The following is a 15,533-nucleotide window of genomic DNA, read 5'->3' as shown; positions in this document are numbered from 1 at the left end:
AATGATACCTACTCATTGTTGAAGAATTTTATTCTGGACTGTGTCGTCTTCTGTCTCACTCACAACTATTTTCTTTACAGTGATTCTTTTTACCTTCAGCACTCAGGTGTGGTGATGGGTGCGAAATTTGCCCCCAGTCTTGCTAACCTTTTCATGACCATGTGGGAGAGAGAGAGAATTGACACAGTCCTGAATAAAAATCTAGAAGGTGGCCAATTAATAGTTTGGCGAAGATATATCGATGACTGCCTTCTCATCTGGCTTGGTGAGAAGGAGGGTCTAGAAACCTTCATAGCGGACATCAATGTGAACCAGTTCAACCTCAAGTTCACTAGCCACATTAGTTCCATCTCTGTGGATTTCCTTGACCTAGTCATTTTTTTAGAAGATAGTAGGCTAAAAACTAAAACATTTTTCAAAACCGTAGATGTGAATACCTATGTTGGACGACTCAACAGTTGCCATTATCCCTCTTGGCTTAAAAATATACCAAAAAACCAGTTTCAGCATATTTCTAAAAATTGCACTAAAACAGAAGACTTTAGGGAACAGGGTCAGATGATAAAAGAGAGATTTTTGGAAAAAGGGTATGAGGAAGAATTTTTGGACAATTGCAGAAAAGAGATAGAAGAAAAACGTGATGGAAATAAGCCCCTAAAAAATGAAAAGGGAGATCAGCAGCAAAAAAAATAAATATGATTTTAGGTATAGTTTTTTGACCCAGTATAATAACATAGTGGGTCATATTAAAAACATTATCAATAAAAATTGGCATATACTAAAAAATTACCCTGTCCTCAGCAAAGAGATCCCAGACAAACCCCCTATAGTCTTTAAGAGAGCAAGCAACTTGACCAACAGATTGGTCCACAGTGCTAGTTTTGCAACTAACAAAAAACGCATAGTAGCTAATAAGGGTAAATTCACATGGTGCAGTTTCTGTATACCTTGCAGAAACCGCATCCAAAAGGATTGAGTAATGTCTGTGGAAACCATACAATCCAACAAAAGAAATGGAGTCACTTTTAAAATAAGAGGCAACATCTCCTGTAACAATGTGGGTGTTATCTATCTATTGGAGTGCCCTTGTGGCCTCCAATACGTGGGTAGAACCACACGTAGTCTCAAGACTCGAGTTCAGGAACACATTTGCAATATAAAAAAGGGACTTGAGACACACAGTGTCTCTTTGCATTTTAAAATCCATCACCCAAAAAATCCCAGGGGTTTGCGTTTTACTGGGATTGAGTTAGTCCATACCCTTGTACGTGGAGGAGATTTTGTCGCAATTTTAAATAGGAGGGAGGTAGAGTGGATGTATTTGTTAAATACGATTCAACCTCAGGGGTTGAATATAGAATGTGATGTCAATGCCTGTATAGTTTAGGCATGAAGGGAGAAGTTAGTAGTTTTTGCTTTTTTTAAAATAGGAGGAGCTATAGGTCCTGCAACTGATATATTTTGTATCTCTGTTATTAAGTTCTCATGTCAATGTCCGATTTTGTTATGTATATGTGTGGTTGGAACCTTGTGGTTAGGGATGAGCGAACCCGAACTGTATAGTTCGGTTCGTACCGAATTTTGGGGTGTCCATGACACGGACCCGAACCCGAACATTTTCGTAAAAGTCCGGGTTCGGGTTCGGTGTTCGGCGCTTTCTTGGCGCTTTTTGAAAGGCTGCAAAGCAGCCAATCAACAAGCGTCATACTACTTGGCCCAAGAGGCCATCACAGCCATGCCTACTATTGGCATGGCTGTGATTGGCCAGTGCACCATGTGACCCAGCCTCTATTTAAGCTGGAGTCACGTAGCGCCGCACGTCACTCTGCTATGATCAGTATAGGGAGATGTTGCAGCTGCGACGTTAGGGCGAGATTAGGCAGATTAACTCCTCCAAAAGACTTCATTCTGTAATCGATCTGCAGCTGTGGATCCTTGAAGTGCTATTATTGACTTGCTCACTTTTTTGAGGCTGCCCAGAGCGTTTTTAGATCACTTTTTTCTGGGGTGATCGGCGGCCATTTTGTGACTTGTGGTGCGCCAGCACGAGCTATCACCAAGTGTATTTAACCATCGATAGTGTGGTTATTTTGTGCTATATCCTACATCAGCTGCAGGCTGAGCCTGTGTCACCGAAGTGCATTTAACCATCAACAGTCTGGTTATTTTTTGGCCATATACTACATCAGCTGCAGGCTGAGCCTGTGTCACCCAAGTGCATTTAACCATCAACAGTCTGATTATTTTTTGGCCATATACTACATCAGCTGCAGGCTGAGCCTGTGTCACCCAAGTGTATTTAACCATCGATAGTGTGGTTATTTTGTGCTATATCCTACATCAGCTGCAGGCTGAGCCTGTGTCACCCAAGTGCATTTAACCATCAACAGTCTGATTATTTTTTGGCCATATACTACATCTGGTGCAGGCTGAGCCTGTGTCACCCAAGTGCATTTAACCATCAACAGTCTGATTATTTTTTGGCCATATACTTCATCTGGTGCAGGCTGAGCCTGTGTCACCCAAGTGCATTTAACCATCAACAGTGTGGTTATTTTATGGCCATATATTACATCAGGGGCAAGTTGAGCCTGTCACCCAGCGCCTAAAAAATAGACCTGACATTTCTATTCAACCAAATCTGTACTGTTTTAGCTGGTCAAGTTATTTGTATTGACCGTAAAAGCACACTTTTTTTCTGGGTTGAAAAAGCATTCCCAAATTTGCCATTCTCAAAATAACTAGTTTCTGGTATTTGAGGCCTACTTGAAATCTATCCCAAAAAGAAAATCTTACATTGAAGGTATTGATAGTGTCATTCAGAAAAACCTAAGACACACGCTAGCGTGCTGATAGAAGTGTGATTCTGTGATTAAACCTATACCTGTCACACAGCGCAAAAAAAAACAGGTCTCACATCTCTATTCAACCAAATCTGCACTGTTTTAGCTGGTCAAGTTATTTGTAGTGACCGTAAAAGCACACTTTTTGTTCTGGGTTGAAAAAGCATTCCCAAATTTGCCATTCTCAAAATAACTAGTTTCTGGTATTTGAGGCCTACTTGAAATCTATCCCAAAAAGAAAATCTTACATTGAAGGTATTGATAGTGTCATTCAGAAAAACCTAAGACACACGCTAGCGTGCTGATAGAAGTGTGATTCTGTGATTAAACCTATACCTGTCACACAGCGCAAAAAAAAACAGGTCTCACATCTCTATTCAACCAAATCTGCACTGTTTTAGCTGGTCAAGTTATTTGTAGTGACCGTAAAAGCACACTTTTTGTTCTGGGTTGAAAAAGCATTCCCAAATTTGCCATTCTCAAAATAACTAGTTTCTGGTATTTGAGGCCTACTTGAAATCTATCCCAAAAAGAAAATCTTACATTGAAGGTATTGATAGTGTCATTCAGAAAAACCTAAGACACACGCTAGCGTGCTGATAGAAGTGTGATTCTGTGATTAAACCTATACCTGTCACACAGCGCAAAAAAAACAGGTCTCACATCTCTATTCAACCAAATCTGCACTGTTTTAGCTGGTCAAGTTATTTGTAGTGACCGTAAAAGCAGACTTTTTGTTCTGGGTTGAAAAAGCATTCCCAAATTTGCCATTCTCAAAATAACTAGTTTCTGGTATTTGAGGCCTACTTGAAATCTATCCCAAAAAGAAAATCTTACATTGAAGGTATTGATAGTGTCATTCAGAAAAACCTAAGACACACGCTAGCGTGCTGATAGAAGTGTGATTCTGTGATTAAACCTATACGTGTCACACAGCGCAAAAAAAAACAGGTCTCACATCTCTATTCAACCAAATCTGCACTGTTTTAGCTGGTCAAGTTATTTGTAGTGACCGTAAAAGCACACTTTTTGTTCTGGGTTGAAAAAGCATTCCCAAATTTGCCATTCTCAAAATAACTAGTTCCTGGTATTTGAGGCCTACTTGAAATCTATCCCAAAAAGAAAATCTTACATTGAAGGTATTGATAGTGTCATTCAGAAAAACCTAAGACACACGCTAGCGTGCTGATAGAAGTGTGATTCTGTGATTAAACCTATACCTGTCACACAGCGCAAAAAAAAACAGGTCTCACATCTCTATTCAACCAAATCTGCACTGTTTTAGCTGGTCAAGTTATTTGTAGTGACCGTAAAAGCACACTTTTTGTTCTGGGTTGAAAAAGCATTCCCAAATTTGCCATTCTCAAAATAACTAGTTTCTGGTATTTGAGGCCTACTTGAAATCTATCCCAAAAAGAAAATCTTACATTGAAGGTATTGATAGTGTCATTCAGAAAAACCTAAGACACACGCTAGCGTGCTGATAGAAGTGTGATTCTGTGATTAAACCTATACCTGTCACACAGCGCAAAAAAAACAGGTCTCACATCTCTATTCAACCAAATCTGCACTGTTTTAGCTGGTCAAGTTATTTGTAGTGACCGTAAAAGCAGACTTTTTGTTCTGGGTTGAAAAAGCATTCCCAAATTTGCCATTCTCAAAATAACTAGTTTCTGGTATTTGAGGCCTACTTGAAATCTATCCCAAAAAGAAAATCTTACATTGAAGGTATTGATAGTGTCATTCAGAAAAACCTAAGACACACGCTAGCGTGCTGATAGAAGTGTGATTCTGTGATTAAACCTATACGTGTCACACAGCGCAAAAAAAAACAGGTCTCACATCTCTATTCAACCAAATCTGCACTGTTTTAGCTGGTCAAGTTATTTGTAGTGACCGTAAAAGCAGACTTTTTGTTCTGGGTTGAAAAAGCATTCCCAAATTTGCCATTCTCAAAATAACTAGTTTCTGGTATTTGAGGCCTACTTGAAATCTATCCCAAAAAGAAAATCTTACATTGAAGGTATTGATAGTGTCATTCAGAAAAACCTAAGACACACGCTAGCGTGCTGATAGAAGTGTGATTCTGTGATTAAACCTATACCTGTCACACAGCGCAAAAAAAAACAGGTCTCACATCTCTATTCAACCAAATCTGCACTATTTTAGCTGGTCAAGTTATTTGTAGTGACCGTAAAAGCAGACTTTTTGTTCTGGGTTGAAAAAGCATTCCCAAATTTGCCATTCTCAAAATAACTAGTTTCTGGTATTTGAGGCCTACTTGAAATCTATCCCAAAAAGAAAATCTTACATTGAAGGTATTGATAGTGTCATTCAGAAAAACCTAAGACACACGCTAGCGTGCTGATAGAAGTGTGATTCTGTGATTAAACCTATACCTGTCACACAGCGCAAAAAAAACAGGTCTCACATCTCTATTCAACCAAATCTGCACTGTTTTAGCTGGTCAAGTTATTTGTAGTGACCGTAAAAGCAGACTTTTTGTTCTGGGTTGAAAAAGCATTCCCAAATTTGCCATTCTCAAAATAACTAGTTTCTGGTATTTGAGGCCTACTTGAAATCTATCCCAAAAAGAAAATCTTACATTAAAGGTATTGATAGTGTCATTCAGAAAAACCTAAGACACACGCTAGCGTGCTGATAGAAGTGTGATTCTGTGATTAAACCTATACCTGTCACACAGCGCAAAAAAAAACAGGTCTCACATCTCTATTCAACCAAATCTGCACTGTTTTAGCTGGTCAAGTTATTTGTAGTGACCGTAAAAGCAGACTTTTTGTTCTGGGTTGAAAAAGCATTCCCAGGGGGGCGTGGCTTGCCGCTGACCTGCATGGCCGCACGTTAGAGGAGCTCCGTCACCACCTCAGGATTTATGCAGCATATCACCCTCTTTCCACCCCATTTTGCAGACAAATATTCTGGTGACAATCCGCATGATGACCAGAGGAAGAAAATCGAGCAAGGCGCAGGGTAAATTGGACTTTTACTTTGAGAAAGACCGAGAGCCGTCCGGAGCGCCAATGGAGGAAAGCACAAATCTACCTGCCACAAAGCGAAAGCCTCCGTCCCCGGCCCCAAAGACGGGAAACACTGCTGCCGACACAGACAGCATTCAGCGTGCCCCACAGAAGCAGAAGCTGCCGCCATCCTCGGACAGCGGATCCAGATTCTCCCAGCTGACATGGGAAGACACCGAGGACACAGGAGACTCAGTGGAGAGGGAGGCGCCATCTCTGCCAGCCGGAATTCCCGCCAAACAGCAATCCATGGCGGCAACGGCGGATGACATTAATGAGGTAAACGCACCAGTCTCACCTACCTCTGTACTCCCAGATGCCCTTTCAGACACTCTCTCCTCCATAGAAACTTCAGATGAGCCTGCATCTGGCTCGCTGATTAAAAATCTGCTGCTGGCGCTTAACAAGTCGCTGCACCAAGACATCACTAAGCTGTATACCCCTCTGCACACACAGTTACAAGATGTTTCCGGCAGAGTAGAGCACATCGAGCACAAAATGGGGGAATATGCTAACTCCCACAACCAGCTTATTGACTCCCACTATGAGTTAACAGAAGAAGTGGAAGCATTAAGGGCAAAAGTTACTGATCTGGAAGACAGATCAAGAAGAAATAATATAAAGTTCAGAGGCATTGCGGAGGACATTCCGTCTGCTGATCTGTCTGCATTTCTACAGTCTTTATTAAAAAAGTTGCTTCCAAGCTGTGAATCAAGAGAGCTAGTGATCGACCGTGCACATCGCATAGTTAAACCCAGGCACATTCCAGATTCCGTGCCCAGGGACGTGCTGGCAAGAATTCATTTCTTTCACGTCAAAGAGAGGGCCATGGCGGCTGCCAGGTCTCTGAAAGAACTTCCCGCACCGTATCACCAAATCAAAATGTTTACAGATCTCTCTGCTACCACTCTTCGCATGAGAAGGCAGCTAATACCTATTACTTCTGCTCTGAGAGAAAATAATATCGCCTACCGTTGGGGATTCCCTGTGAAGTTACAGATCACCCGAAATGGAAAGCTACACAACATCTTTTCCATCACAGAAGGGACACGCTTGCTATTTGAATGGGGGATCACAATTTCCACCAGCCACCGTCCAGCAGAAGCTGAGAAGCAAAGGCATATGTCCGCGGAATGGAAAACGGCGAATAGACCACGCTGATAGGCGAACGAGGTCACTGTTTACAATTACCTTTACTCCTGAGGTGGTCAGTAGTTGCCACTAGAGACTTCCTATGAGAGGTTGTTTCCCCCAAAAGAATTGCAACCAACCGTTTTTGTTGATTGCTTATTCTCTGATTTGTTCGCTCCTTTATCTTATAAGGGGCAATTGTTCCATGTTGTCTTTTACTTTTATTTCTATTTTCTTTATTATTACAGCACATTTTATCAGGTACATCAGCCGCCGCCAGTACTCAATTGCGTATATGCCGACGATTATATATTGCATTCAAACTCAAAGGTATTACCCTCTAAATCTCTTGAAGGTATGTGCAAATCCCCCTAGCAAATTATGTAATTACCATGCCGCTTAAACTCGCATCCATGAATGTTAAGGGCCTGAACAGCCCACTCAAACGCTCATTGATGTGGAAGGAAGCCATTTCCCAGAGATCTGACGTTTTCTGTGCGTCAGAGACTCATCTTGTGGCCTCTGATGCTCATAGAATACATCACCCTAAATTTCCGCACATCTTCCAAGCAAATTATGCAAAAAAGCAGAGAGGAGTGCTATTGGCTATCAAAGATACAGTAGCCTTCAATCAGACAGAAATTGTCATAGACCCAGGAGGCAGGTTCATAATACTCGTAGGTACTATTAACAGTGCACAGTACACAATTGTGGCAATTTATGCACCGCATAGGCATCAGGTGTCCTTTTTTAACAAGCTCATGAACAAAATTGACAAAATTAGGAAGGGACACCTGGTGATTTGTGGAGATTTCAATACTATACATGACTGCCAATGGGATACCACATCATCATCCACATGGAGATCCCAATCTCTAGCAAAATTCCTATGTAAACAAGATTTATATGATATATGGCGCATCTTACATGAATCTGAAAGAGATTACACGTTCTTCTCCCCCAGACATAAAATGTACTCCAGAATTGACCTGTTTTTAATTTCCAGGTCTCTCCTGCCTTGCTCCATCTCCGCATCCATTGATACTATCACATGGTCGGACCATGCCACCATCAATCTAACACTCAAAGAAAAATTTGAACCATCGGTGTCCCCCCAGTGGAGGAACAATGAATATCTCATGACACATAAAAGGTACCAACCCGAGTTCTCCAAAGAATTACGGGAATTTTTTGCTCTAAATGCAGGATCTGTGAAAGACTCGGCTATCTTATGGAATGCTCATAAAGCATTCATCAGGGGCATCTTTATCAAACTAGGTAGCCGCTTTAAAAAAGAAAGGGAAAAAAGATTCACGGATCTCATGTCTGAGATCAGACGCATTGAATCACTTAATAAGAGAGATATCTCATCCTCCCTAACAGACAAATTAAGGCAGCTGCGTACCCAGCTAAATGAATGCCTTTTACTCAGTTATGAAAAAAGCATGAGATCTTTAAAGGTTCAGTATTACTCGCAAGATAATAAAGCTAGCAAATTGCTAGCACGCAGACTAAAAGCTAGAACATATAAATCCAAAATCCCTTTCCTGATAAAAGATACAACAGGAGCGAAAATATATGACCCTAAAAGCATAGCCAACAAATTCAAGGATTATTATTCCTCTCTATATAACTTGGCTTCCTCCAATGTCCATACACCCTCTCAAGAGGAGGTTAATAGGTTTCTAGATTCGGTTTCTTTGCCTCGTATGTCTGAAGAACAAACAAGATCCATATCTAGACCTTTCTCAGACGAGGAAATAAAGAATACTATTAAAACGCTTCCCTCTCACAAAGCCCCAGGTCCAGACGGATTATCTACCCAATACTATAAAATATTTATGTCTGAGCTGATACCCCATCTGCGTAACACATTAGAAGATATTCGTTCTACAGGTCACCTCCCAAAAGAAATGTTAAATGCCACAATAGTGACCCTTCCTAAACCGGGAAAAGACCCCATTTATCCCCAAAATTTCCGGCCCATATCCCTCTTAAACACCGACACCAAACTTTACGCCAAACTTTTAGTAAATAGGTTGACCTCGATCATCCCACAATTAGTGACTATTGATCAGGTCGGCTTTGTTCAGGGTAGATGTGGCTCTGATAATACAAGAAGAATAGTAAACATTTTGGATTTTGTGAACAAACGAAAACTACCATCAACGTTAGTGGCCTTAGACGCGGAAAAGGCATTTGACCGTGTTAGCTGGTCTTTTGCATTTTCGGTACTAGGTAAAATGGGTTTCACAACGGAAATCATCTCCATGATAAAAGCATTATATACAGAACCTACAGCGAGAGTCCTTGTCAATGGCACTATGTCTGATGAATTTGCCATAACAAATGGAACTAGGCAAGGATGTCCCTTATCTCCCATCATCTTTATTCTTACAATAGAGCCTTTAGCGCAGGCGATCAGACAGAGTCCAAACATTCATGGGGTGAATATAGGAGGATTAGATCACCGTATATCCCTGTATGCAGACGATATCATATTGTCTCTTACTGATCCCCCTAGTTCCCTATCCGCGGCTCTGGAAATTATAGAAAAATTCGGCAACCTCTCTTACTACAAACTTAACCTAGATAAGTCTCAAGTATTGCCTTTACAAGTCCCGGAGATAACCCGGAAACAAATGAAACGGCAATTTCCACTAGATTGGCAAGACCACAAGATAAAATACTTAGGGATATATATCACCACACAAATCGGGTCTTTATATACTGCTAACTACGTTCCATTGATGGCGAATCTGGATGCGGAGATGGATCAATTGGCAAAATGTGAGGTGTCCTGGCTGGGGAGGATTGCTTCATACAAGATGCTTCTACTTCCGAAATTACTGTATTTATTCAGGAACCTTCCGATCATGTTGCCACAGGTCTTCTTCCAAAAAAAAAAAAAAAAAACTTTGTCTGGAACAAAAGTAAACCCCGTATAGCCTATAACATTTTGGTAAGAGATAGGAAAGCTGGAGGCCTAGGTCTTCCCAATGTCAAACATTACTACCTTGCCACCCAAGTCTCACATTTGAAACAATGGTGGACAAATGCCCAAACGTACCCCTGGGTAGCTATAGAAACCGCCTTATCCCCATCTCATAATCTAAAAGCCCTTCTCCTGGCTACTTTATGCACATCATTCAAAATACCCAAAGATATACCACACAGCGTCTCAGCTTCCCTGACAAATTGGAAAGAATACCATTCAATAGGGTCAACTGGGGAAAAATCTATATGTAAATGGACCCCTATAGAATTCCTAGAGATTTGCATAGAAGATATTGACCTATCCTCATGGAGGAAAAAAGGGCTAAACAAGATTTCTGAATTATATGTGGGTGACCAACTAAGTAGTTTCGAACACATACACCAGATATATGATATTTCCAATCGTGATTTTTACAAATACCTCCGCATTAGACACCTCTTGACTTCTAACGATCCACTCGTTGTAAAGGCTGATCACCAGATTTTTACAACCTGGTCTCGAGCAATTCCGATAAAGAAAGGTATAAAGCCCCTATATACCGCACTGGGTGATAAAGAGGTATTTGTGAAAACCTCCCCTTTCAAAGCATGGGAACTTGAAATAAAACTACCGATTGAAAAAACCCAATGGACACATGCCCTTAAGTTTGCTGCTAAATGTTTTAGATGCACTCTGCACTATGAGTCATATATGAAAACAGCCTTGCGATGGTACTACACCCCGGACAGACTTAGCGTAATATACCCAGGCTCATCACACCTTTGCTGGAGAGGATGTGCATGTAGAGGCACATTGCTTCATATCTTGTGGCAGTGCCCCCTTCTAGATAATCTGTGGAAACAGATCTTCATGATAATCTCCGACATGACTGGAATCTTAACAATGCCAACCCCACTAATGGCACTGCTTCTGATTGATATAGGAAGATTCCCGCCATCTTATCGAGTGAGCGTAACGCATCTCCTTATGTCAACTAAGATATCCATAGCCAAACACTGGAAATCACAAATAATCCACACAATTAGAGAAATAATTGAAAGAGTAGATAAAACCCACTCATATGAAAAGATTTTATCATATAACTTTCCACCCTCTCTGAAGTTTGACAAAGCATGGAGTAAATGGGAAGAATATAGAGCAAAACTCCAATTGACCTGACCTGAATTAGGGTACCGAACTCGCACCAGGCACAGCAGTGATATTTGCTGCTGAACAAATGTAATTGTACACAACAAACGGATATGTATGTACCTGACTGAATATATATTTACTAGCATGTATGTTCTCGGATGTGCTGTTTTTTGTCTTTTTTCCCACCCCTCTCCCCACTCTCATACCCCTCCCCTCCCTCCCCCCATCCCCCCCCCCTCTTCCCCTTTTCTTTATTTAGATGTATGTTTTGTTAAACTGCTCAAAGAAATACAACACAAATGTATATTGATACTTCATAAATGTCAATGTATGTCAATGATTTCCTGAAAAACTTGAATAAAAAACTATTGATCACAAAGAAAAAGCATTCCCAAATTTGCCATTCTCAAAATAACTAGTTTCTGGTATTTGAGGCCTACTTGAAATCTATCCCAAAAAGAAAATCTTACATTGAAGGTATTTATAGTGTCATTCAGAAAAACCTAAGACACACGCTAGCTTGCTGATAGAAGTGTGATTCTGTGATTAAACCTATACCTGTCACACAGCGCAAAAAAAACAGGTCTCACATCTCTATTCAACCAAATCTGCACTGTTTTAGCTGGTCAAGTTATTTGTAGTGACCGTAAAAGCAGACTTTTTGTTCTGGGTTGAAAAAGCATTCCCAAATTTGCCATTCTCAAAATAACTAGTTTCTGGTATTTGAGGCCTACTTGAAATCTATCCCAAAAAGAAAATCTTACATTGAAGGTATTGATAGTGTCATTCAGAAAAACCTAAGACACACGCTAGCGTGCTGATAGAAGTGTGATTCTGTGATTAAACCTATACGTGTCACACAGCGCAAAAAAAAACAGGTCTCACATCTCTATTCAACCAAATCTGCACTGTTTTAGCTGGTCAAGTTATTTGTAGTGACCGTAAAAGCAGACTTTTTGTTCTGGGTTGAAAAAGCATTCCCAAATTTGCCATTCTCAAAATAACTAGTTTCTGGTATTTGAGGCCTACTTGAAATCTATCCCAAAAAGAAAATCTTACATTGAAGGTATTTATAGTGTCATTCAGAAAAACCTAAGACACACGCTAGCGTGCTGATAGAAGTGTGATTCTGTGATTAAACCTATACCTGTCACACAGCGCAAAAAAAAAACAGGTCTCACATCTCTATTCAACCAAATCTGCACTGTTTTAGCTGGTCAAGTTATTTGTAGTGACCGTAAAAGCACACTTTTTTTTCTGGGTTGAAAAAGCATTCCCAAATTTGCCATTCTCAAAATTGTGGTGAACGGGAACAATGAGGAAAACATCTAATAAGGGACGCGGACGTGGACATGGTCGTGGTGGTGTTAGTGGACCCTCTGGTGCTGGGAGAGGACGTGGCCGTTCTGCCACAGCCACACGTCCTAGTGAACCAACTACCTCAGGTCCCAGTAGCCAGCAGAATTTACAGCGATATTTGGTGGGGCCCAATGCCGTTCTAAGGATGGTAAGGCCTGAGCAGGTACAGGCATTAGTCAATTGGGTGGCCGACAGTGGATTCAGCACGTTCACATTATCTCCCACCCAGTCTTCTGCAGAAAGCGCACAGATGGCGCATGAAAACCAAGCCCATCGGTCTGTCACATCACCCCCATGCATATCAGGGAAACTGTCTGAGCCTCAAGTTATGCAGCAGTCTCTTATGCTGTTTGAAGACTCTGCTGCCAGGGTTTCCCAAGGGCATCCACCTAGCCCTTCTCCAGGGGTGGAAGAGATAGAATGCACTAACGCACAACCACTTATTTTTCCTGATGATGAGGACATGGGAATACCACCTCAGCACGTCTCTGATGATGACGAAACACAGGTGCCAACTGCTGCGTCTTTCTGCAGTGTGCAGACTGAACAGGAGGTCAGGGATCAAGACTGGGTGGAAGACGATGCAGGGGACGATGAGGTCCTAGACCCCACATGGAATGAAGGTCATGCCACTGACTTTCACAGTTCGGAGGAAGAGGCAGTGGTGAGACCGAGCCAACAGCGTAGCAAAAGAGGGAGCAGTGGGCAAAATCAGAACACCCGCCGCCAAGAGACTCCGCCTGCTACTGACCGCCGCCATCTGGGACCGAGCACCCCAAAGGCAGCTTCAAGGAGTTCCCTGGCATGGCACTTCTTCAAACAATGTGCTGACGACAAGACCCGAGTGGTTTGCACGCTGTGCCATCAGAGCCTGAAGCGAGGCATTAACGTTCTGAACCTTAGCACAACCTGCATGACCAGGCACCTGCATGCAAAGCATGAACTGCAGTGGAGTAAACACCTTAAAAACAAGGAAGTCACTCAGGCTCCCCCTGCTACCTCTTCTGCTGCTGCCGCCTCGGCCTCTTCTGCTGCTGCCGCCGCCTCGGCCTCTTCTGCTGCTGCTGCCACCGCCTCGGCCTCTTCCTCCGCCTCTGGAGGAACGTTGGCACCTGCCGCCCAGCAAACATGGGATGTACCACCAACACCACCACCTGCGTCACCAAGCATCTCAACCATGTCACACGGCAGCGTTCAGCTCTCCATCTCACAAACATTTGAGAGAAAGCGTAAATTCCCACCTAGCCACCCTCGATCCCTGGCCCTGAATGCCAGCATTTCTAAACTACTGGCCTATGAAATGCTGTCATTTAGGCTGGTGGACACACACAGCTTCAAACAGCTCATGTCACTTGCTGTCCCACAGTATGTTGTTCCCAGCCGCCACTACTTCTCCAAGAGAGCCGTGCCTTCTCTGCACAAACAAGTGTCCGATAAAATCAAGTGTGCACTGCGCAACGCCATCTGTGGCAAGGTCCACCTAACCACAGATACGTGGACCAGTAAGCACGGCCAGGGACGCTATATCTCCCTAACTGCACACTGGGTAAATGTAGTGGCGGCTGGGCCCCAGGCGGAGAGCTGTTTGGCGCACGTCCTTCAGCCGCCAAGGATCGCAGGGCAACATTCTTTGCCTCCTGTCTCCTCCTCCTCCTACTCAGCTTCCTCCTCCTCTTCTTCCACCTGCTCATCCAGTCAGCCACACACCTTCACCACCAACTTCAGCACAGCACGGGGTAAACGTCAGCAGGCCATTCTGAAACTCATATGTTTGGGGGACAGGCCCCACACCGCACAGGAGTTGTGGCGGGGTATAGAACAACAGACCGACGAGTGGTTGCTGCCGGTGAGCCTCAAGCCCGGCCTGGTGGTGTGCGATAATGGGCGAAATCTCGTTGCAGCTCTGGGACTAGCCGGTTTGACGCACATCCCTTGCCTGGCGCATGTGCTGAATTTGGTGGTGCAGAAGTTCATTCGCAACTACCCCGACATGTCAGAGCTGCTGCATAAAGTGCGGGCCGTCTGTTCGCGCTTCCGGCGTTCACACCCTGCCGCTGGTCGCCTGTCTGCGCTACAGCGTAACTTCGGCCTTCCCACTCACCGCCTCATATGCGACGTGCCCACCAGGTGGAACTCCACCTTGCATATGCTGGACAGACTGTGCGAGCAGCAGCAGGCCATAGTGGAGTTTCAGCTGCAGCACGCACGGGTCAGTCGCACTGTGGATCAGACCCACTTCACCACCAATGACTGGGCCTCCATGCGAGAGCTGTGTGCCCTGTTGCGCTGTTTCGAGTACTCCACCAACATGGCCAGTGGCGATGACGCCGTTATCAGCGTTACAATACCACTTCTATGTCTCCTTGAGAAAACACTTAGGGCGATGATGGAAGAGGAGGTGGCCCAGGAGGAAGAGGAGGAAGAGGGGTCATTTTTAGCACTTTCAGGCCAGTCTCTTCGAAGTGACTCAGAGGGAGGTTTTTTGCAACACCAGAGGCCAGGTACAAATGTGGCCAGACAGGGCCCACTACTGGAGGACGAGGAGGACGAGGATGAGGAGGAGGTGGAGGAGGATGAGGATGAAGCATGTTCACAGCGGGGTGGCACCCAAAGCAGCTCGGGCCCATCACTGGTGCGTGGCTGGGGGGAAACACAGGACGATGACGATACGCCTCCCACAGAGGACAGCTTGTCCTTACCTCTGGGCAGCCTGGCACACATGAGCGACTACATGCTGCAGTGCCTGCGCAACGACAGCAGAGTTGCCCACATTTTAACGTGTGCGGACTACTGGGTTGCCACCCTGCTGGATCCCCGGTACAAAGACAATGTGCCCACCTTACTTCCTACACTGGAGCGTGATAGGAAGATGCGCGAGTACAAGCGCACGTTGGTAGACGCGCTACTGAGAGCATTCCCAAATGTCACAGGGGAACCAGTGGAAGCCCAAGGCGAAGGCAGAGGAGGAGCAAGAGGTCGCCAACGCAGCTGTGTCACGCCCAGCTCCTCTGAGGGCAGGGTTAGCATGGCAGA

Source organism: Bufo bufo, chromosome 3 (assembly GCF_905171765.1).
Source record: "Bufo bufo chromosome 3, aBufBuf1.1, whole genome shotgun sequence".
In the NCBI taxonomy this organism is placed as follows: Eukaryota; Metazoa; Chordata; class Amphibia; order Anura; family Bufonidae; genus Bufo; species Bufo bufo.
This window is presented reverse-complemented; position numbering follows the sequence as displayed.